General features: G+C 45.7%; 1 protein-coding gene across 2 annotated transcripts in view; it reads left to right on the forward strand.

Moving 5' to 3' along the window:
- The window catches only part of BLTP2 (bridge-like lipid transfer protein family member 2), a 1,026,973-nt gene that overhangs the window by 517,619 nt on the left and 484,434 nt on the right, over positions 1-24,920 (forward strand). The gene's annotated exons all lie outside the window — the stretch shown is intronic.

Here is a 24,920-nt window from a genome sequence, read left to right on the forward strand (position 1 = left end):
GGCACACAGGCACACTGGGGGGCATAGGGGAACACAGACACATTCGAGGGGCAGTGGGGGCACACATGCGCATTCGAGGGGCAGAGGGGGCACACTGGGGGGGCAGAGGGGGCACACAGGCACACTGGGGGGTAGTGGGGGCACACAGACACATTTGAGGGGCAGTGGGGGAACACACATTCGAGGGGCAGTGGGGGAACACAGGCACACTGGGGGGCAGAGGGGGCACACAGGCACACTGGGGGGCAGTGGGGGCACACAGACACATTCAGGGGCAGAGGGGGAACACAGACGCATTTGAGAGGCAGAGGGGAACACAGACGCATTCGAGGAGCAGAGGGGGCACACAGGCACACTGGGGGTCAGTGGGGGCACACAGACACATTCAGGGGCAGAGAGGGAACACAGAGACATTCGAGGGGCAGTGGGGGCACACACACTTACGGGGCAGAGGGGGAACACAGGCACATTTGAGGGACAGTGGGGGCACACAGACATACTTAACGGGGGCAGAGGGGGAACACAGACACATTCGAGGGCCAGAGTGGGCACACAGACACATTCGAGGGGCAGAGGAGGAACACAGATGCATTCGAGGGGCAGAGGGGGCACACAGGCACCCTGGGGGGGGGGGCAGAGGGGGCACACAGGCACACTGGGGGGGCAGTGGGGGCACACAGACACATTCAGGGGCAGAGGGGGAACACAGACACATTCAAGGGGCAGTGGGGGCACACAGGCACATTCGAGGGGCAGTGGGGGCACACAGGCACATTCGAGGGGCAGTGGGGGCACACAGGCACATTCGAGGGGCAGTGAAGGCACACAGACACTTACAGGGGGCAGTGGGGGAACACAGACACATTTGAGGGGCAGTGGGGGCACACACACACACTTACGGGGGCAGATGGGGAAAACAGACACATTCGAGGGGCAGTGAGGGCACACTGACACTTACGGGGGCGGCATAGCGGTGTACCTTGGTGGACAGGGGTAGACGGGGCCAGGAGTGTCCGAGTGGGCCTTGTGAGGAGGGCAGGCCAAGCCTGCCGGCCTCCTCATTGGCCCAGTTGTAAGAGGCCATGCCCAATCACAGGCACCCAGCGTTGAAAACAAAAGCATACTGGTGCTGATGGAAGGAAACTGCGATCTTGGAATGGCCATGCCTCGTGGGGTCAGTGAGGCCAGCACACAAAAAAGCATATGAGCAGACACACGACTCTGCCAAAATGCTCAAAAAGTACACAATCATAACATGAAGCAGATGCCACACCTCAGAGTTCAATTTAGCCAGAGTCACAAAGTCAACTGTGGCGCCATCGTGCACCGGAACATAGAGCCCAGGAGGGGGCTTACCTACAGATGTTAATGCAGGGCCTCAGGATGTGAAGAGGAAGGCATTGTTCCAGCCACTCTGGTCGCTGTTAGAAGGAGGAACTGAAAGCTAATATATGTTCCAGCGCCCTCTACTGGGATGAAAGAATAGGGGAATTCTCAACAAAGTACTGTGGCCAACCTGCGTAAATGGTACGAAAATAAAATGTGGGTATTTACTTTATTTTAATGCGTAAAAAGCACTGATACGCTCCTTATCTGGAGGGCTGGTCATAGCTTGCTCCCTTCTTAGATTTAGGTTTAGATTAGGCATTTTTCCAACCTACCTATACAGCTTAATAAACACCCTTGAACTGTGATAATTTGTGTCTGTCTTTACTGTTGCCACCATGAGTTCCTTACATAGGACACATCTCCGCTATACAGTAACCACAAGTTACACAAGAATATATATGAACTGCTTATGGACACTTAAACACAATTAACATAAACGGCCATGAAAACAAAGATGGAAGCCACAGCCGCAATGAAATGAATGGGAAGACACTGGAAGGGGTCGAGAACACAGATGGAGACCTGACATGCTCGCAGACCAGGCTGTCGGTGCAGCAATTGTACACAGCCTTACCAAGTACACTGAGAGAGGGAACGTTTCATGCTGACAGAAGAGGTGGAACACCTGCAAGAGTAAAAGCTGAAAATCCTCATAAATGCAAGCAGGAAAATCAAGTTTGTGGTCCCTACACACGTGACCTGAAACCTGCAAGACAGAGTCTATTAGTAAGTAAGTAAATGTTTATTTGAATACAAATATTCATCAAACACATAACATATCATAAATAAAATAGTCCATTGGTGCATATTAAGTGAATCAATCGCCATTGCATTTTAGATCAGATCCATGAAACATAACCATAAAAACAAACATTTAGATCATTTTAAAATACATAATTTTAAATGTTTAAAGTGCAGCATCTTCTCCTCCCACAAAACCCCTTCTGAAAGATCATGGCTGGCCTGTACTGATGCAAATCTGTGCGTTTAAAAACTTGCAGGATGGTCTGTTTTCTTATATTTCCATAACTGGGGCAAAACAGGATAAAGTGACTCCAATTTTCATTCGGGGCACAACACACGGGACAACTCAGATAATCTGGATAACCCATCCAGTTGACTGTGTTACCACGATTTGATAAGCAATCAAATCGTGCTCTTGTGATGAGCCAGCTTTGATTGTTTTTTCCTGCCCTAGACAATGTACGGCTGTAGAGTTGGTGTCCCGCTTATGAGCCGGTGAAAGCTGTCTGCTCATGACACCGCTATTACGTTCATACGTTTAACCACACTTTCACAGGTTAGCGCTTCCTTAAATGATCTTACTTCTTGCGGCAGCAACATCATCATGGAAGGTGCGCTACCGGCACATTCGCCTTACACATGAACTCCTTTCCGGACCTTAGCCATTGTATTTTGTGCCACAGATCGCTGTTCAACGTAGCTTTTATTATAAAATGTCATAGTGTGGCATTTTTATTCCCCCATATTCTTAGCCATAAAATGCTTGTGGCAACTGCACAATCATCCTCCCAAAAGGCCATCCCCAATTCTCTATGCACTGATGCAAATGAAGAGGAGCCAGGGAGACCCAGAGAGCTTTTTCAAATAGCGATTTTCCCTTGCCTGCATGCCACTAGGCTTGCAATAGGCCCATAAGGCTGCTCCATATTGCATGGCTGCTTTTATTTGCATAGTATACACCTTAAGGGCCGATTCCATATACTGGCCCATGCATTTAGCTGAGAAATGAGACACTTAATTTGAGCCAGAGACCATCATTCCCACCCAAATGAAGGCAGGATGATATAAAAATAATACAAGGATGAAATCTTAGTGTTCTTTTTCAAGGCCGAGAGGATTGGAGATGGTAAGTTTTTAGGAACAAGCAGCACCTCTGTGGCTGTCCCCATCACCTTGACTATTTGCTCATGTGTTGGTACCCCTCCAAAGTGCAAGGCTGAGAAGACCATTGCTGACAAATCCCCATACGCCTTCCACGCTAGCTCACACTTTGTTGCAAAGCTGAATCACAGCGCGTTAACCTGACATACCTATAATTGCAACATTTAGTAGGTGGTCACTGGAGGAGCCACCAGATATTGCCTAGCCAGTAGGGATACTAACCCCCTATGTAATATATATTCTATATGCCGTTTACCTCACTAACCAATCCCGTGTTCCCTTAGGTTTTTGTGATGTCACAGGCTTTTTAATGACTGTGATGAGTCTGGAAGCGATGTGAAAGTATTGGAGAATTGGTTATTGTCTATTAACTTGATCCATATACCGAAAGCTTTCAATAACTAGAGAATTTCTGTCACATTGGTGGACTCTTCAGTTTTTGGAGTGGGGGATTTCGTCGGCCCAGTTCCTCTTACTTGTAATTAGGGAGATAAACAAATCCCTGGCCTGACTTCATCCTCATCCAAGTAAGGACCTAAAGTTAATGTTCCCTCAGAAGAGTGGGAAGTCATATGGGAAAACTCATACTTATCTTAGTAACGACGAAATAACAGAGAACACTAATAATTATTATTTGAACCCTGATATCCATACCAAGAAGGAAAGAACAGTAAATAACTTAGAGAATCAATAATGGTACCTTCATACTCATCCAAGTAAGACCAAGGAGGTGGAAAGAAGTGAGAATCATTACTGGTACTCTCGTACTCGTCCCAGTAAACCCAAGGAGGGAAATAAAAGTGAGAATCATTATTGGAACATTCATGCTCGTCCCAGTGAGATTAACGAGGTGGAGAAAAGGGAGCATCATTACTGGAACATTCATACTCGTCCTAGTAAGATTAAAGAAGTGGAGACAAGTGAGAATCGTTTTTGGAACCCTCATACAGAGAGAGACTATCTCAGAAGGGGAAACCAAGGTGCCAAAGATCAGTGACGAATCCTGCAGAGTCCTCACAAAAACCCTACCTAAAGTCACCTCCAAAGTGGCCAGGGGAAGGCAGCCGTTACCTGATACTGACCCTGGGGGTGGTACTAGCTGGAGCGAGGAGAGCTCCGTTCCCGACCGGTTTGGGCCACAGGAAGCAGAAAGAAGCAGTTAGCCGGGTGAAGTGCAGCAGAGAAGGCAGAAGACCCTGAGGCAGCAGAGCGAACATAGCATATGCGAAACCCAATGAGTTCACTAGTAGTATGTGAACCTGGAGTACTCTGTGATCGCCAACTGGCCAAATCTAATGCTTTTGAATATCGAACTGTTACTAGGAAGCTAAAGTGGCAGAATAAGAACTTTGGGCAAGAAAGGTATCCTTATACGGATAAAGGTCAGAGACATTGCCAGAGTCAAAAGAAGGCAATATCGAGCCAAATGTATAAGGATCACATTGCCAAAGTCAAGAGATGGAAGAAACACATTGTTTGTAAGCCATATTGCCATAGTGAGAGAGAAGCAAATGTTGTAAGTGACCTAAACAAGCATCGGCCAAGCAAAAGGAGAGCCAGTTGGAATAAAAACCATTATCAGAAGTTGGTTCATATAAAAGTGGGAAAACAGAAGTGGCAGGAGAGCCGCCTCCTTCCTGATAGAAAGTGTTCAGGAATAGAGGAGCAGAACCTGCATAACATGTACCAATCACAAGTGTGGAACAAACAGCACCAATGTGTTTCATGTCTTCCCAGAAGAAGTTGTGAAAACTGATGTTGTGGAAAGGCAAAAGACTTTGTGGTGTGAAGTAAACATTAACACAGAGAAACTTGTAGTAGTGGTAGGAGTTTCATTGAGTCCTGGCAGGTGAGTATACCAGGGCAGGGACTTTGTAGCGATAGACCTGGCAGATGAGTGGACCAGGTAGAAGCCACCTCCAACTATCTGTTGGTCAGACACTTCTCCAAGCAGAGAGTTGGGGGCAGATCTATCTCCGCGGCTCGGGCCTGCTTCTCTCAAACTTGATCAGAACCACCTCCGGTTCCTGAAGCAACTCAAGACTTTCCTTTTCGCTTCCGCTTTCTTTAGTTCTCTCTTTCTCTCCCCTGCTGATGCACCTGACTGCTCCACGCACTGGTCACCCGCTGAATTCGGGCCCAGACTCCTGCATGTCCAGTTGCCCTCGCACTGCCTACGGACTCCCCAGCACTTAAGGGTCTGTATCTGCAACCCTACAGTCCCTTCTCACTGCACTTATGAGCCACCCGCTGGCTGCACTTGTGAGTTAACTGCACTTCCCCCTTCTCCTCCCCGCTTATACTTCTCCCCTTCCCTGCACTTATGCAATCTGAATGACACAAGGCCTACTAAGATTGTTATTTTGTCCTCCCTTGTTTCCCCCTCCTTGTCTTGTCGCGCCTAGAAACACTTGTGTAAAGGCGCATTATAAATGCCACATCATATAGCATATCATATCATTAAAGTACTGTGTTGTGATGAAAGATTGTGAAGAAGTGGCAAACCCACTAAACTATATTGTGAACTGTTGTGGAATCATCCTGACAAAAATTCTTTTGTTGATACAGATGAACTGTGGAATTATTCTTGTTTACTAAGAAGTTGTGGTGAGCTCTCTGCTACAAGTGGGGCGATAAATGTTGTTGAACTGTTGGTCAAGGAGAGACTGTTTTAAGCAAGAATAACTTTTATCATTAGAACTTTGTTAGAAGACAGAATGTTCCTATTGTTGAACTGTTCATTAGAGATCCTGTTTGAATCTGGGGAAGGGGAATTCACAAAAGTTAGAAGGAGAAACGGTTATCAGGGTTCTGAACATAACTTATTTCTGTTATATTTGAATTGCCATTAATTTCCTTGTTAGGTTTATTGTATATAAATGTTTGAGGGACAGCTTCATTTTATTAGAGTGTTTCCTTTAGTTTTTTTGATAGGCAGGTAAATCCTTGTCAGGGTAGGCATAGTGAGGCTTTTGTCAAACCCCATTTTCAGTTCATAAAATGGCATATTATGAAAAACCTATCCAAAGTTATCTGCCTCACATTTCTGACCCCTCAGAGACCCGATTGAGATATTGAAGAGCCCTATTGCTGAACTGTTATGAACTGATCAAAGTAGTTGCTAAGAACTACCTGCGAGTAATTTAATAAAGTGACTGTATTAAGAAGCAGGCCACTGGAGAAGGGAGTCATTCTCCTGTGCCTTAGTTGGTTTTGATAGTGTTAGGGACAGGATAGATTAGCTTTGGAGAGAGGATGGTTCTTCCTTTTGGACTCAACTGACAAGCACCTTCGTTAGTTTGTGTTAGATAGTGTGACGAATCCTTGGATGCCGTCCCTTCTCCCCTAGGGGGAGTCCCTTCCCATGGGGCCAGGGCGGTGCAGCCACAGTCCACTTGTCCCCCTGGAGGTGGTGTATCGTGGGAGCATCATATGGGAAGGGGAACCTCTTATGAGACAGGGGAGGACATCATAGGGCAAACGCAGTATCAACCCACCCCTTTACCACCTCCCTCACCCTCACAACCTGTGAAGGGTAACACAGTCCCACATACCTCTATCGTTTTGTGTAAGGTAGACTATTATACCCTATTGCCTTATACTAATACAAGGAAGAGTAGGGACTACCCATATGCATTCCATTGCAAAACTGGGATGGGTAAGAACATCTCTAACCCAGTAGCGATTGATCATAATTATACTGAGGTGAAGACGAGGCACAGAGTGCTAAGGAGCACCCCACAGAACAGACAATCTGGAACAGCCAACTCCAACTATGAAATAAAGGGAAGAAGGACTTTGTATTGAGGCTACTCCTCAGAGGAGGAGCCGCAATTGCAAGTACCCGCGTAGAACAAAGACGGACGGAGAACTGGATGCTGCGAAGGGAGCTGGGAAATCCAAATCCGGTCTAAAGCAGAGGGACCGAAAGGGAAGCTGGTGGATGGAACTCAAAGCGTTCCTGAGCCCTGGGGAGCGCAGGGCGAACGGACCGTGCTGCCATGGAGAAAGGGGAGGCTACAGAGCTACCACAGTCGGGAGGAAGCACATGAGAGCTGCAGAACTCCCCCAGCTGATGGTAGCTACCCGGGAGGAGTCGCAGCCTACACAAACCATGCTCTAAGATACGCAGGTTGCTGGACAGGCACTGGGGACCGGAGAGGTCAGTGGCAAGATAAAAGGGGCACGAGAAGCCATTAATAGAGGGTCTGGGACCCTGAAAGTTGTGAACATTAAAGGATGGTCCTTGTCAGGAGAGTAAACCAAGTATATCAAGAAGGAAGAGAAAACCAGAAATGGGAAGAGGAATTGCGAGTCTGGGACCCGCACCCACAAGAGGTAAAACAATCATCATTGATCTTCATAGCCACGGTACCTAGCAGGATAGTGAACCAGGTTGGCTGTGTGAGAAATGCCAAGGGAAGGGAGTCCGACCCCCTGGTGTGTTTGTGAACATTGTGAAAAGCCAAGAGAAGGGAGTCATTCTCTTGGCATTTTGAAAAGCCTAAGACCAGGGGAAGGGAGTCATTCACCCTGGCATTTATGAATGTTGTAAAGAGCCTAAGGAAGAAGGGAGACAATCCCCCTACTTGTGAACTGTGTTTGCCCCACAAGAAGCAGTCATTTGCCTGGACTGGCCCAGTTTAGTTCATTTATAACAGTAAGGGATAGAAGTAGGCTTTGGACACAGGACGGTGGACCTTTTAGGCATGGACATTCTGACCGCTCCCTGGATTTTGTTGAGGCTGGGAAACCCCTCTTATAGTTAGGGATAGTTTGATTTCCTTCTTTTATTTTTCAATAAAGGTGTGTAGCAATCAACATGCCACGTTTGTGTCACTACTGCCCCCTTACAGTAGGGAAAACCCACAGGTTAGGGATAGTCAGGAGTTTGAACCATTTCATTCATTCATCAAAGTCCTTAACATGAACGATAAACGTCTGTCCTTTTGACCCACCACAGCACCTAAGGTTGAACTGCAAGGTTGAGTTTTAGTGTCCTTAGCTTCGAAATCTATCAATAAATTACCCAATAGTTGAGGATTGTGACAGAAAGGACTCTGATTTTTACCAGTGGTATTGTATGCATATATTGTGGAGACATTAGGTGAAGGGAAACAAGTGCTTCCCTCCACTGTGGAGCTTCTTTAGGGCTTTAAGTTATTTATTCAAGACGATCAGATTATATTTAATAAACAAAGTAGTGCAGAATCTAGGTATAGAGATCAACATATTGAGTAAAGTTGTTAGTAACATAAGTAAACCAATGAGAAGAAATAATCATGTATGCCAAAACAAGTACAACAAGAAAACTAAAACATGATTCATTAGGCGGAAACCATTGTAATGAAATAAGGAAGATCACACTAACATATGAAACAATGTCCAGGACAAAATGAAAAACAAGGGAAAACATATCAAAATACAAATTAGTTAAACAACTTGACACTCTGAGGTCATATTTGTACTTAGAATTGTGCCATATCTAAACATCTCTAAAACTCTCTTTGCTCTTTAAAGGTATGATTTTAAATTGGTGCAGTTTCTTTTAATATTCAGCTACAAAAATGTTACACAATGAGATATCAAATATTTATAATATGCATGTGGTCTGTGTGACGGTGCACTGCCACAAACAACTACTCTGACACCTTCTGACAATCCATGGCAGTTTATCTTTATGGCATACCGGGCTCTTAGAGGTTGGTGCTAGGGAGGTCCCTCTATAGCTACTTCCCTCGGGTTTACCACCCTTCCCAGCCTGAGCGTCCGTAACATGAAGTTAGTCTCTACCGTAAGGGGACATCTATCTGTCTTTCTCTAACCTTGTCTATTGGTGGTATCCCTGAGGCGCTGGCTACCGGACTCCCTAGGTATTTTCTATATGTCCCTAACCTAGGCTCCCTTAGTATTCTTAAGGATGTTTATGAGAAGGTGCCTCCTTACATCCAGTTCCATTTGCTCTTCTTGTACACACAATCTCACATGACCCTTTTCTGCACCGGACCCAAGATGTTCTTCTCCCGCCTTAATATTGACCCTCTGATCTCACACTCTGCCTCTCTTCCTCCACCCGTAGATGTTACTACTCTTCTTACTCCTCTACTTCCAGCCACGCCTACACCAACTAATCCTCTACTACTACCTCCTTCCTACTACTGTACCTTCTACTACTCTGCTGTTGCCTCTACTTCCATACTTCCACACTACTACTTATCCGACCAATACTACCTCTCTGCTGTTCCAACTACTCCTACTACCACTTCTACTCTTGTAATGGTAATTGTTCTTTTATAACACGCTTAATACCAGCAAGTGGTTTCTAAGCGTGGGATCGGGATTCAAACCTGTGCTCTACTGCATCGTCTTGCTTCCAAGACAAACTTGTTGCCCCTGAGCTATCCTCCCCCCTATCTCTCTCTCCCACTACTATCACTTCCACTACTGTTGCTACCACTCACTAACACCTATTATGACCAACTACCACTTCCTACTCCCACTCCCACATCTACTACCACCTCCACTACCACTGCCACTTTGCTACTCCTACTCTACCGCTACTCCTCGCACTCTCCACTCTGTGAGGGGTCCGAACTGCGAGACGGACAAGTAGAACGTTTTATCACAAGTAGCCATTTTATTAAATGATATGGGTGTGATGAACGCCTCACTTTCCCTAACCTAACAAGGATTTCCCTGCCTATTAAACTAAGACTAAAGGCAAACACTCTAATATCTATCAAAAGGTATCACTGTCTGAAACACATGTGTATGAGCGTGATACAAAATAAAATATCATATCAAAATATATCTGTCCCTCACACCTATACATACTACATACATCATATAGGTATCTACTGGCCTTTTCAATTCAATAAAATAACTGTTATATTCAAACATAAACTTTGAAAATATTTATCCTTGTAACCGGGATCGGATACCCTTCCCTAGGATTAATACAGGAATTTCCAAACCAAAAGTTCCAAGAAAGTTATTTTCAGTAGCCATGTTCTGCTCCAAACACAAAGTTATTTTCACTCCATAAGTCTTTCACTTGGCATTGGAATTGTCTTATTGTGAAATAAGATTGTATCACTCTTCAAAATAATTGGCAAAGTTTCCACAAGCTCTTGCTCGAAAAACCACTTCCACATTTCTTCTTCATAAACAATAAAGTTTTGTCAGGATGATTTCAGCGCAATTCGTTATAACACACTAGTGGCCTTGCCACTTTCTCTTCACCACAACCCTCTACCACACCACTTTTAGTTATTTTCTTCCTGGTCCACTAACCTGCCAAGACTAACCACCAATAGTTCCCTTTCCTGGTATACTAGCCTTCCCGGATACCACTACTACAAGTACTCTCTGGTGAGGCTTACACTACTTCAGAATTTCCAGAGTTCTATCTTCAATGTGGAAAGTTAATCAAATAAAAATCTCCCTCTTTGTAGACTACTAGGGAAATCTTTTATTTGTAATTGCCTTTCTTTGGCTTAGGCAATGCTGGTTGTCCTTTTCCCTTTCAAGTGATTCTCCTCATTGTAGATAACATTCATCTTGCTCAAATATTATCCCCTCGTTACTTAGATAACGGTGGTTACAATATTTCCCCACTCGGTCTTTCCCAACATGAGGGTTCCGCCAAAAATACTTTAATTCATTAGTTCGGTATTCAAAAGGGTTACTGGCAGCCACTGCCTATTACGCAGCGCCCCAGCATTACCTACTTAAGGCTAACCCACCGTTTTTTCCTTGCGCTTCAATTCGACCCGCTGCTGCTTGTACTTCTTTTCTCGTTGGGTCCTGGGCGTATGACCGCTCCGGTCACACTCGCACGGACCGCAACTTTTACACAGGGAGCCTGTCTTGCTCCCTACACAACCCGGCAAACGTCAATCACCGGAGTAGGACAACAGACCAGCAGAGCCTCTCTCTCATACGGGACAGCTAGTCATGGTACAGCTTCACGCTGCATGTCCTCTGCAGTTGAGAGTTTCAGCTTTGACGACTCTGTAACGCTCACCTGGCTCCCACGGAGGCGCGGGCGTGGCTGGGACTTCTGTGACCTCTTCTGCAGAGATGCGTAAGACCCAGAAGATGGACTGGACTGGATTCCCCAGCCTGGCTTTTCTGGCTCGGAGGAATAGCCCACTGTGTGTGAAAAGGAAGGGTTAATAGTCTGCGGGTGATGTTCCGACCTCCCACTTCCCTTCTCTCCCTCCGTGAAACCCTTTTGGGATTCCCTGCGAAGACTCACCTTAGGGACCAAAATGACGAGCTCTCCATCCTGCTTCTGATGCAGGGGCGCGTTGTGATTCCAGTTACTTCACTGGATTGATGAGTTTAAACTAGTTTGTCCATTCCCGTCGTACCGCAAATGTTTATGGCAAGTTTGGGTTTATATTCACTCATCTGTTCTTTAAGATTCCGGGCTGCAGGCGATTTGGATGAAGCCAAATTCTGGTAAGAATTCCGATGAGAGATTCCTTTGCAGTTTTAAGTATCTCCTTTAATCTCCAATGTCTTTTTCCCCATAGGGGCCGGGGTACGGCAATGCCGGAGGTAAGGCGCCGACCCGAAAAGAGCTGCTGTGTCTCTCTTGCAAATGGGTAAGTCTTGAGTGAGCGTATTGCTAATGATCTCACATGCTCTCAATAATACAATGTCTGTTTCTTTTCCCCTTAGGGGTCGGGGTGCAGAGATGCCGAAGGTATGGCACAAACCCAAAGGCGGAGAGGGAATTGAACCACAGGTAAGTTCTACTTAGATTCGTGTTTCCCTTCTCACCTCCCTTTCTCCTTCCTTCCAATAGGTGCTGGATGGCGGTGGAAGCTCCGGATGGACGTCGCAGGACTCGAAAACGCCACGTGCAGGTGAGTGAAATGCAGCGTGCTGCGCGCGACGCGATGCACGTTTAAAATGTTTGCCTTCTTTGCAGGATCATCGGCGTGCAGAATCCGGAGTGCAGATGTATCAGGTAAGGTTCTTGTTTTCACCTGTTCTCTTCCCTTTTCTTCTTTAGGTGTTTCCAGGATGCTGACAGGCGTGATGGAGGACCAAGGCAGGAGCAGGCACGGTGAGCGTCCAGCTGCTAAGTGTAGAACATCGCGAAGCGTGGTCTGCTGCTTGGGTGTGGCTTAAATAGCCTTTCAAGTAGTTCCAGGTATGTATTCTTCCCCCAGAAATATGTATTCCTCCACCGGTCACACCCTAGAGATCAAGTAGTCCCTAGAAAAATAGTTCCTTCCAGTCTTGGAAGTTGCAGCATGGTCTGCACAGGTAAGTTTACACCAAGCACTACTCCCAACCTACTTCTGTATGAGCCTGGCGCCGATGGCGCCAGGACTGATGTCCCCTATGAGCCTGACACCAACGGCGCCAGGATTGAGTCCAAAGGGCCTCCATCTGGGGCTGCTGGGACTTCCCTTGAATGCATGGTGTCTGTCTCTGAGGGTGCCGGGCCTGGTATGGCTCCTTGGAGGCAGGCATCATGACAGACTCTCGACACAGTGTCAGCGTTGTCTTTTTTCTGCTTCTGCTGCTCCCACTGCTGCTGTCTACTACTTCCCATGGCCTGCACCTGAAGAACCTTAAATGTTTAAAAGTCCCTTCAGGTGTCGGCCATTAGAACCACTAGACTCCACACTACATTTCTTGAAGTCCCTAATGTTCTGAGTCATTTTATCTGTATCAAATTCACTCTGTTTAATGGTGTATGGACTATACCTTGAGGGGAGGTTTTCAGAGGGATTAATGGTTGTTTCTTGGTTTTATAGTTCAAACTTAAGGGAAATCCTAACTATCAGAAGTAGTGATATTGATTAATTCATTCTTGTGTATATCATTCCTGTGTTGACTATAGGGGGTTTTACCACTGACAATTTGGATTATGTTCGGAAGGGAAGACTTACTCTAGCAACAAACCATTAGATATTCCGATATTATGGAAATATCACCATCCAAAGAAGATGAATATTGCGTGTCTCCTAACAGAGTTATCCTATTCCCTTGGTGGTCTTCTTGTCTGTTAGGAAAGATTTCCAGTTCATGTGTAAATTTCCCTCCAGTTGTGTACCCCCAAACTTTTTGCTGATGTTTAACACCGTAGTCTCACTTTTCCAGAGGAGCACAGCCTTCAGCTGCACTCCCTGGGCTTTTCCCTCACTTTAGTATGGGGAAACTGACACGCCCTTAAAGACAGTCAGTACTGGGCGACTTTGTTTCCCTTATTCCTTGTCAATGTTGCAACGTTTCTACAACATGTTGCAAGTGCACAATGTACTTTCCAGTATAGTGTACTTGGGTCTTCCTGTCATTTCTAAAGGCCCTAGATACCCTCGAAGGATTTTTTAGAAGTGCAGTTGTGCCTTGGACAGGGCTGGTTGCAGCTTATCTTTTCATGTATTTTTAACACTTTCCTGCAAGGTAAACAGTGTTTACCGCGTTTGGCACAATAGGTGGCCTGGCTCCAAAATGGCCATGCCACAAGGTTCTTTGTCCTGTCCTTTGGCCATCTTGCCCCTTCACTTTCCCCAGGTCAAGCCGACCCGGGCCAGTCCTTATTTGGGCATGCCTTCTCCCGCGAAACGCCACGCTTTTGCAGGCTCCTGCATGCCTTGTGTGTGTGCTTCCAGGTTGTGAGCTGGACTATATGGTTCCAATACACATCCTGGGTGCCACAGAGTCTGGTGTGCTGTGAATGCCTGGGACCACTGTGGTCCATGAATGGTCCACGTTTGGTGTGCCTGTATGTGAGCAGATCTTCCATTGGGTCCTCTTGGTTTTGGCGCGAAGGAGATTGTGGATAAGAGAAGGCTCCAAACACCCATACCATGTCAATCTCTTGAGTTCTCACTGAACGAAGGATAGGATCCAAGTATCCTGAAACTAAGATGCCGAGCCGAGGAACCGCTGGTGACCCGCTGGAAGGTTTGGCACCCTGAGCCTGCTGTCGTCCTGCTGGACCCCTTTGCATCTGATCAAACTAGAAGGTCTGCGAAGGCTCTTCGACCCATTGGAATAGTGGGACCAACTATTCTTGGCACCTTTATCAAACCGTGCAAGTAAGCTTTCTCGGAAGTGTCCATGGGCCAACCATGCATGTTCAGTAGGCCCACCGAAACGCTTCATTGGTGGCGTCCTTCTTCATCTCCTCGCCTCATCCTCGCATCTTCCCTCCTGCAGCCCAGACACACCCGCCAACAGGAGAAAAGAAACAAGGCTCTCATTAATATAGTATTTCTTCCAACGTTCGCACCTGTGCTGGTCTTCCCACTCCCTCGCCGTCCTGCCAGCCACACCCCCTCCAGATCAACCACTGCCTCGAACGTCTCTTTGCATGGTGTGCTCCTTGGCTCTGGGGGACTGTGTCGCTCTCCTTATGGTGCTCTGACGCTGCATCCTCACATATATGTATACTTTTACAGTACATTCTGCGTGCTGTAATTTGTTTTGTATAGAGTAATTGTGTGTTGGTACCAGCCATCCTCTCGTAAGTGTAGATCCTGACTGTTCTGCTACGGTTCTCATAGAGAGTGTTTTGGTCTAATATAATTGAGTCCCTGCCCTCCTACTAAGGCTAGATCTCTTCACCTTTCTCACTAGAAGGCTGTGGAAAAAACACCCTAAGAGGTGGGGTGGTGGTTCACTTTGCAGCCATCGGAGCCAGGCCTCTGGTCTGCGAACATGGGTCCGAATCTCTTCTGGTGGGGTCTCCAATGCTCCTCAACTGGATGGCTGCTGCCTCCTTTACTTCTGGTACCTGTAATACTTGCCTAAATTGTCCACTTTCCTCGTGGCTATTTTAGCCGTTTGCATATTTGCTGTGGTGTTTTCACCTCTGCCGTTATCGCCACGTGTTGTGTGTTTGGGCTAGGGGATTAGGAGGCTGCGTTGCAGGGTGATGTGGTGGGGGTGGGTTAGATGTGGGCTGACTGGGGAACCCCCCCCCCCATTAATAAAAGGAAATGCAGTGATAACAGATGTAGTGAAAACACCACAACAAATATGCAAACGGCTAAATTGGTTGTGAGGAAAACACTGGAAACCCCATTGTCACCTATTGACCACTTCCCATTGATTTTTATGGACTAACTTTTCTATGCTTCTAAAAACTCCCTAAAAGTACCACTGAACTTTACTTACCTGTAATCGTTCTATGTATCTTTGTGTGTAGCTTCATGTCCAGCAGTTTTTGAAGAGCTCATTGTTGGCTTAATACTTACCTGTCTTTTTCTATGCTTTTTTTGTATCATTGTAATTCACTTATTTAAAGCTGTTTAAAGATACTAACTTGAGTTGCTTTTATCTTACTGATTTTAAATGTGTGTTGGGTCATTAATGTACCCTTCACTGTTTTTACCCTACTACTGTTCTATTTTTACAGGGGGGTACCTGATTGTAGACAGTTTTTGGTTTGTGATTTTGTAATAGTTGATATTTCAGTACATTTACTAGGTGCATTTTGTTTTGTAAATTCGTCTGAGACAAGCTGTATCATCTACCATTGCTCTCCTTTTAGAGTGAATACAGGCTGATCGGTCACGTTTTCATTGTGAGAGTTTGGATTAACTTGGTTCCTAGCTCCAAGGTTAGTTTTCTTGAACCCCCACAGAGGACTTCAGAAAATAGTATAGCTGATCAGATAAGGCAACCCTTCAGATGGTGAACAATGGTTTAAAGGTACAGTACAAACATTTGCTAAGTGCATGGTTAAGATGAATTTTGTTTTTGGGGATTCTAGGGGCCCTTTTTGGGGTCACTCAACCATTTGCTTTTTTTCTTTATTTTTTGGATCACTAGCTTCTTTTTGGTGGCCAGAGGGACTTGTCCTGAAGTCCCCACTGCCATTGCAACCATTGTCTTTATATTTAAGATGCATGGTATTGGGTCGCCCCAAAGATGCACAGTCCCGGGTGCATCTCAAGCTCCCCATTTTTGAACTAATGTTTTTGTGTCACTCTACATTTTTGGGAGAGTAGGTTGATGGCAGCTGTGCTTTAGTTTTGTTTCACCAAGGGTTCAAGCCATTTTAGTGCATTGGTAGCCCATTGTAACTTGTTGGTAGACATTGGGGCACCACTGTTTTTTTCTCAAATCCTGCTCTTGGCTATTTTTTATTCTAGGGCTCTTTTTTCAGTGGAATCACCAGGGAGCCTTAAAATGGCCATTCTGACCAGGTGTGATCTTTGTGAGCCCCATGGCAGCCTCCATATTGGTTTAAACTGATTTAGACCATTATAGGTTCCTGAGCTCTCTCTTTCATTTCTTGTGGGGGCAGTTGAGGCTTAGTGGCAATCATAATGACCAGTTTGTACGGCTGGTTATTGACTCTTTGCCTCCAGTGCCCTCTAGTGATTGATGTCTGGCTAGTGGACTGGAAGGCCCTGCCTGGTCCCTGCTTTTCTCTCTTGCTGCTTTGTTTTACTACATGAAAGAAGCAGGCGTGCCAGTCTGCTGAAGGAGTTTTCCCCCACTAATTCCCAACATCTTTTACATTATAAAGCCCTTACGTGGCTATACTAGCTGTGTACGGTGCCACAGGCATATGCCAGTTTGGGTTTTTTGCCTCTGGAGGTTTAGTCCGGGCTCCCGAGGACTCCTGCTGTCTCCCAAATCTGCTGGGTCGACCCTTCCATTCTTTGTTCTGGGACGCTGACCGCTGCATCCCGCTGTTTCCTGCGTGGATCATCCGCTTGGCTTTGGGTCGCTGCTGTTGTCCAGAAAAGGTTATGAGAATCCAATATCCTATATGATAATCTGTTTGGGACGTTTGAAGGTGCCTCCAGTGCCATCCCCTTCCAGGGATTGTCTTCTGCTGTGCTACTTGCCTTCTTTATCTCTCGAGCTGCCCGGAGCCATTTTCACAGGTTCCCACACCTTTGCTTGGGCTTCCTCACTGGATTCTTCGCTTCAGGCTTGAGGGTCGATGTCATGGGAAGGTCCTTTTGTTCTTTTACTGGGTTGTGTGGTCATCACCGGCTCAGGGTACCGGCCTCTGGGCACCTGATCCTGTTAACCACCCTTGAGTTCATACCCCTCGTACCCGGGGTTGGCAATTATTCGAGATACTCGCCCTCAGCAGTCCCTCTCCACAGGGTTCTCTAATGCAAGCCTCAGACGCTTTTACCATAGACTAATATTGTGGATACTCCTTTTCTCCTGCATCATCCTCTGTGGCGTCTGGTTCATTCATTTACCTCTGCATCTCTTCTTTGGGAGACCTTCTGCTCTTCCTTGTGGTTGTTTTCTGTGGAATCTGCACCTATGGCATAGAACTGACTTGCCTCCTTCTAAGCGCGTGGCCCATTGACTTTCCCCTCATTGATTCCCATGGAACTTCCTAACTGTCCTAGAACTCTCCTTAGGTGTTGCTGGGAGTACTTTTCATGCCCCTGGACATTTCATCTCTACCCACAAGAGGTTCAGTGACCACTGGTCGAAGAACTAGAATTTTAGGACTTTCCCCTGATGTGTAATGCATTTCTAAATCCCTTCTCTGCATGTCTGGCATGGTGACTGTAGCTAATATTAGTGAATGTGTAAATATTTTCCCTGAAGTGTATTGTAGAGGTAACACTTTTTCAAATGTATCTGACATTTGGGAGGCCTTTGGCTATGGCTTTAAAATGTTTCCTAGCCTCTATCACGATGTTTAATTACTATATATGTGCATTTGTATTCTTTTTTTTTCTTCACATAAATTCTTATTGGCATTTTTCAAACAGTTAACCTTTCCCAACTCCCCCCTCCCTGGATCCCCTCTTTACCCCACTGCCCCCTTCCCAATTCCCTTCCACTGACATTTTCCATTCCTTTGATGTTAATTCGTCCATAGTCCACGTTTTGTTCTTTCACCTTCTTCCTTCGCATGTAGCTTCCCTTTCCTTCTTCCCTTGCTAGTGGGTATCCCCATTATTTGCCCCAAACAAGGTTTTTGAGTTTCTTTGGACACCACGTGTCTCTGGCATCCTTCTTTAAGAATTTTAGCACCAGGTCCAATCGGCAAGAAAGCCCCCAGAGTCTCCCTGAAGAGAGTAGGACACCCACTCCAGTGCCGTGAGGTGCCAGACCTTTCCCACCCATTTGTGTTCCCCAATGCCCCCGCCATCATTAGTAGCTCATACACCTTTCGCTGTGCCTTCAGTGCCAAGTCTCCAAGTGCTCCTCCTATGCCCAAGATAGCCAAACCTCTATTTCCCCTTCCTGTACCCCCAAGATTTCCTCAATGGCCCCTGCTATCTTGTCCCAGAACCATTTAATGTGTGGACACTCCCACCATATGTGCTCCCACGTCCGTAGCACCCCACATTCTCTCCAACATTTCTGGGATACCCTCGGAAAACACTTGTGGAGTCGCACCAGGGTGAGATGCCACTGGACCATTAACTTCACCCATATCTCTTGCACTTGAATTGACCTCGTGAGCTTGGGGATATTTGTCCATAACTGGGCCCATTCCTTCACATCAATTGGTGCACCAGCGGAGGTTTCCCATTGCTTCATGTAATGCCTGTGGCTTTCTACCTCGCATTGTTTGATATATTTGTAAATTGTGCCCATCATACGTTGGTCCCCGGAGTCTGATATGAACAGTTTTTCAAAGGGTGCAAGGGGGCTAGTTGCTGCTTCTTTATTCGTTGGGTGTAGTACCCAATGCCTTAGTTGTGCATAATGGAATCGTTCCCCCTCTGCCACCAATAAGTCTATTTTGCACTGATTAAACGTCTTAATCTCCCCTTCCTCAAACATATCCCGTAGTTTAAGGCATCCTCCTTTTTCCCGCACATTAAATGCTGGTCCACTCATTCCATGGAAGAATTGCGGATTATGAGATATTGGTGTGAATGGTGATGGGAATGTTGTGAATCTTGCTCTATTTACTACTTCATCCCAAACGGCTCCCACTAGGGTCCAATCTTGCTAAAGTACATATTTCCTGGTCTATCCCTTTTGGGTTTCCACAACACCCCCTCAAGGTGACCCCCGCTACGGCGTTGTCCATGTGTCTCCAAACTTTGTCGGCTTTTACCCAGTCCCTATGGTCCCTCGTCTGAGCCGCCAAGTAATATTCCCTGATGTCAGGCTCTCCCATCCCCCCCTCTTCTTTGGCATCGTCATTACTCTTTTTGCGACCCTAGATTTCCTGTTATTACATATGAATTTACCTGTGTGTCTGAATGGCTTGAAAGAAGGACTTTGGTATCTTTATTGGCAGTGCTGTGAAGTAGTACGATATCTTCGGTAGAATGACCATTTTCAAAACATTAATTCTACCGATCCATGATATTGACTGTGGGCCCCATTCCTGTCGTTTTTTCCCCGACTTCCCCTACTAAGGGGGGGATCGTTTGCCATGTTTACCGATCTTTCGTAATATTGACCCCTAGGTATCTTATAGCCTTGGCGGCCCACACGTACCTGAAAGATTTTTTAACTTTTTAAGTTCCTGCTCCTTCTCCACGGGAATAGTAAGGTTTCCTATCTCTGATTTATGAATATTTATTTTTAATCCAGCTACAGTCTCAAATGTATTCAATTTCCTATCTAACTCGCTTATCGATCCTTCCGGTTCCTTAAGTATTAATAACAGGTCATTCGCAAATGCAGCTACCTTATGCATGCTTCCCCCCAAATGGAACTCCTATTATGTCAGCTGAATCCCTTATTGTTGCCATTAGTGGCTCTAAGTGGATTGCATAAAGTAGAGGAGATAGAGGGCACCCCTGTTTAGTAACTCTTGAGACGCTTACAGCGCCCAAAAGATGTAATTGGCTTTTATTTTTTACAAACATTTGGACCCAAATCTCATTTTTGTCATAGTCTGGAAAAGCAACTGCCACTCCACTCTATCAAAATGCTTTTTCAGCATCAAGGGTAATCAGTAAGGCTGGGATCTTCTTTATATTGACCTTTTCGATTAGGTGAATTATTCTCCTGGTGTTATCCCCAGTTTGTCTGCCCCTTATAAAGCCTGATTGGTCAGTGTTAATGAGACTCAGGAGGAGCTGATCTAGCCGGGAAGCTAATATTTTCATGTCGTTTTTAGCATCTAAGTTTATTAATGCAATGGATCTATTGACATACAACTTCCTGGGTCCTTTTTTGGTTTCGGAAGCAGCACCACCTTAGCCTCCTTCATCGTTGGGGTGATCCTTCCAACTGCCCCAAAGGTATTGAAAATTGAAACCAGATTTAGGAGCAGTTGTTCCCTAAATGTTTTCTAAAAGTCGGCCGAAAAGCCACCTGACACTGGTTTTTTATGGGTGGAGAGTGATATTATAGCCCTACGCACTTCCTCTATTGCTATTTCTTGTTCCAGCTCAATTTTATCTTGGTTAGTTATGACTGGAAGGTCACAACCATCAAGGTAATTCAGTTGTACCTCTCTACGGGGTTGTCTGACTTGTATAATTTTGTGGAGTATGCCGTGAATTCCTGTATAATGTCATTTGTCTCTGAACTCTGACCTCCCCCTCTTTGTTTGATTTTCAATATGGATATTGCCTTTTCCTCCTTCCTAAGTAGCCTTGCTAATAGCCTATCTGATTTATTCGCATTTACATAGTATTTCTGCTTAAGGTACAGCAGTGCACGTTCTGCTTCCCTCGATTTTAAGATGTCTAGTTGTTCACTTATGGCCCTGTACTCTGAGTTTTCCCACTAGACCCCACTGCCATTTTTGCCATGACCTTTTTCAGCTGTTCTTCCAGGTCCCTTTCTAGGCCTTTTCTCTCTTTGTCTCTTTGAACTTTTATCGCAATTATACTTGAGAAAATTTCCAAACTGCAAGCAAAGAAATCTGCTGTTGCGCTTTAGATTGAATGTCCTTCAAAAAAACAAAACAACTAAGGCAAGATACACCAAAGGAAAGGTATGCACACTGTGTAGACTGTGCAAAAGAAGCGAAGAATCTCTCAGTCACTTGGTACTATTCCGCCCTAAGTTAAGAGAACTCAGAAATTTGTATTTAAACAGCAATATTGTTGACTTATGTGGTTTAGACTCGGAGAAGTGGTGGAGTCTAATATATGACTGTCGAACCCCAAAAATAAACTTTGTAACGGTCAAATTCCTGAAACAAACACTTAAAAATCTAGACCTTTGCGATGAGGAAGTTGCAATGCAAAAAAGCTAATTGGTGTAGCTAGAGATGTACTATTTTATTGTAAAATTTGTTTGAAACTTATACTTAAATATTATTTAAGTACCAGTTGTGTATTTTAAAGGTCTCTTTCAAGTTAGATTCTAAATTTTAAATCTTTGAAATGTTTTTTTTAAATTATTTACCTTGTTAATGGTTTGCTTACTTTGTTTGAACTCTCATCTGTACTTTCTTGTGTTGTTCTCTTATTTAAGTTAGATCTCTTTGTTAGAAATGAAATGTATTTTCTCTAATTGTGAAAGGTTTGTAATAAACCAAATACACTTAATAAAAAAAATAAAAAAATAATCCTACCTCTTATTGTTGCTTTGAAGGCGTCCCACCTTACAAGATGGTTCGTATCCTCCCTTTTATTATCAACAAAGAATTCCTCAATGCTCTTCTGTAGTTACTCTCTCAAGATGAAGATGCTGCCTGACAGGGAAGGGAGATACTTGCTACTCACAACTGTTATTCGAGAACAGAGGGTCATGTTAGCCACCATCTATTGCCCAACGCTTGATCTAGTCCCGCCCATCCAACTAGCCCAGCCTCCTCGGAGGTTAAATGACTTTCTAGTAGGAGGCGTGGCTGTGAAAGCCCACATAGCGGAAGCCATAACTAATTACTTTTGAGAAAATGACACTGGGGATCTTGGATTTAGAACCATATGGGATGCAGGGAAAGCGGTAATCAGTGAAAATATTATCGAACAGTCTGCTGCATGGGTGAGAAAACGCCATCAAACTCTGCTTGAAGGGGAGGTTCGGGAGAAAGAGAAAAAACATACATTGAAAGGGAATCAGTGCTCGCTTTGAGACCTTTGGGTTGCCAAACAGGCTTTGGAAGCGCACCTTATGGGAGGGCGGTCCAATCTATACTGCTAACAAAACAACACTTTTATTCCAAAGGGAACAAGGCCAATAAGGTATTAGCTGCTTAATTAAAGAAGACGGCCACTTGCAACTACATAAGCGCCCTAAGAGATGAGAGGGGGATACCGGTGGTCACGGAATAAGGAAAATTGCAGATAATGTAGGAATTCTTTCACAAGTTATCAGCAGCACGTCGGGGAAATCACACCCTCCCTGGTGACTTTCTCCCACTCACACCTCACCCAGGTCCCAAAGGAGATGCATGACCTCCTCGAAGCACCTATTTCTGCTCAAGAAGTGGCCCAGGTGATTTGGTCCCTCCCGACAGGCAAAGCCCCTGGCCCGGACTGCTTTTCCAACAAGTTCTATAAAACGATTGCCAATGTCCTGATCCTGTAGCTAACCAAGCTTTTTAAGTCCTTCTTAGACTCTGGCTATTTATCCGACCCTATGGCGGAATCGGCCACTAGCCTTTTACTGAAACCAGGGAAAGAACCAGATTTTTAGCGCTTCCTCTCGCCCCATAGCCCTTTTAAATACCAACGCAAAACTTTACAGTAAAATACTTGCTTCCAGATTGGGTGAGAACTTCCCTCATATAATCAATAGTGACCACACCGGCTTTATTAAAAATAGAGGAGCCCATGACAATATTCGGCGAGGGATGGATCTCCTTGTCATGGCCCCCCCAGAACACTGGAGTGTGCTCACTCCTCTCCTTAGACCCACATCGTGCCTTTGACAGCATGTCCTGGGACTATCTGAAATTACTCTTACCTGCATATGGTTTTGTCCGAATTTCTCCAGACTGGTTATGGCAAACTTTCAGATCCCAGCCACCAGAGTCAAAGTGAATGCCCTGGGGTGGTCTGTGCTCCCCCTGGTAGGGGCACTAGACAGGGCTTCCCCGTTCTCCCCCTGGTATTTGCATTAGCAATGGAACTGCTAGCACAGAGGATTCCCAGTCATTCTCACATCTTGGGCCTGACTTATTGAGAGCCCCCATATAAGGTGGCATTATATGCCGATTATGTCCTTTCTTTCTTTGGGACCCTCTATCCTCAATTCCAGTGCTCCTTGACCTGCTGGACCAATTCGCTGCGGTGTCCAAATTTTGCATTAACCCTACAAAATTTGTAGTGATGACTCTAACGGAACCTGTTGAGGTCCTGAAAACCATCTGTCCTTTTCTCTGGGCTAAATACGAAATTACATACCAGGGAGTTCACATTACTTCTAACTATAATTCCCTGCTGAGGGCTAATATTCCTGCGCTGTCGAAAGAGGCCACAGACATATTGCGTTGCTGGGAAATGTAGCAACTTTCGTGGCTGAGCCGTATCAGTGCGATCAAAATGACCTTGCTCCCAAAGCTTCTCTCCGTTTTCCAAGCTCTGACAAGTCTTATCACGGAGCGTGACCTGCTCGAACTTCAGAAAGCTTTGGGTCAGTTCATTTGGCATCGCAGACCCCCTAGAATTCCTCGCAAGCTTCTTCGGTCCAGGCGGCTTGCAGGGCTTGGTGTCCCGTCTATTCAGAGGTACTTTTGGGTGCCACAGATTGCCCTGATGTTTATTGGGCATTGGATGAGAAAACTCTGAAATGGAAAGAAATAGAGCAGGCTGGCTTTCTTCCAGCTGGTGCACCTCCCCTTCCACTGTAGGGAAGCGAGAAGCCTACACTGCAGCCTCATAATGCCCACTCGCACCACTGTACAAAATTGGGATAAAGCATGCACCCAACAGAGCTGCAAATCAGGGCTGGGCCCCCTTTCTCTGGTGTTTCACAATCCTGTGCCCTCCCCGGGCATGGGGCAATAGGGCATTTGCACAATGCAAATCCCAGGGAACGGTACGATTGAGGGACCTGTATAAAAACGCGGCACCATTCACATTCCTAGAATGCATAGAGAGATTCAATTTAACAGAGGCAGAGTGCTTTCACTATGTACAACTGCGGCATTGGGTATCCAATAATCAAGTTAAACAGGCTAGTTGTCGCCTCCCCCCCCAAACGGGGGATTGAGCTTCGGGTAGTAAAGGGACAGGAGTCGCAAAGGGTTTCCACTTGCTACAGCTTGCTGGAACGGGCTGCACCAGATGAAAAGCTCCCCTACATGTTGCGCTGGGAGAGGAATTGGGGGTAGAAATTTCAGAAGAATCGTGGCAGAAGATCTGGTCCCGGGCCCTTAAGAGCTCCTGCTGCACCCTAACTACATTAAATTATGTTTCTGCTGCTATTTGATCCCCCAAAGATTGCATGCTATCCACCCAGAGTATTCAGATCACTTCTGGCATGGCTGCGGTCAACTAGGGGACCTTGCCTACTTGCAGGAGATCTACTCGAAGATTAAAGACATCGCAGGCAGTCTACTCCCCATGTGCCCGCTGACACTGTTGCTGGCGGATGTCCCAGAAGATGGCACTTTCCTGATGTTGAGCCCTAGAGTAGACTTAGTATCGCATTTACTGATGGGCGCAAGAATAAACCATGCTCGGTTTTGGAAGACCCCAGTAGGCCCTTGCATTTTGTATTGGCGAGTGAAGGTATGGGAGATTATTGTGATGGAGAAGTTATCCGCACTTACATCGGATCGGATGGCAAGG

Source organism: Ambystoma mexicanum, chromosome 9, assembly GCF_040938575.1.
Source record: "Ambystoma mexicanum isolate Mex_15411 chromosome 9, UKY_AmexF1_1, whole genome shotgun sequence".
Taxonomy (NCBI): domain Eukaryota; kingdom Metazoa; phylum Chordata; class Amphibia; order Caudata; family Ambystomatidae; genus Ambystoma; species Ambystoma mexicanum.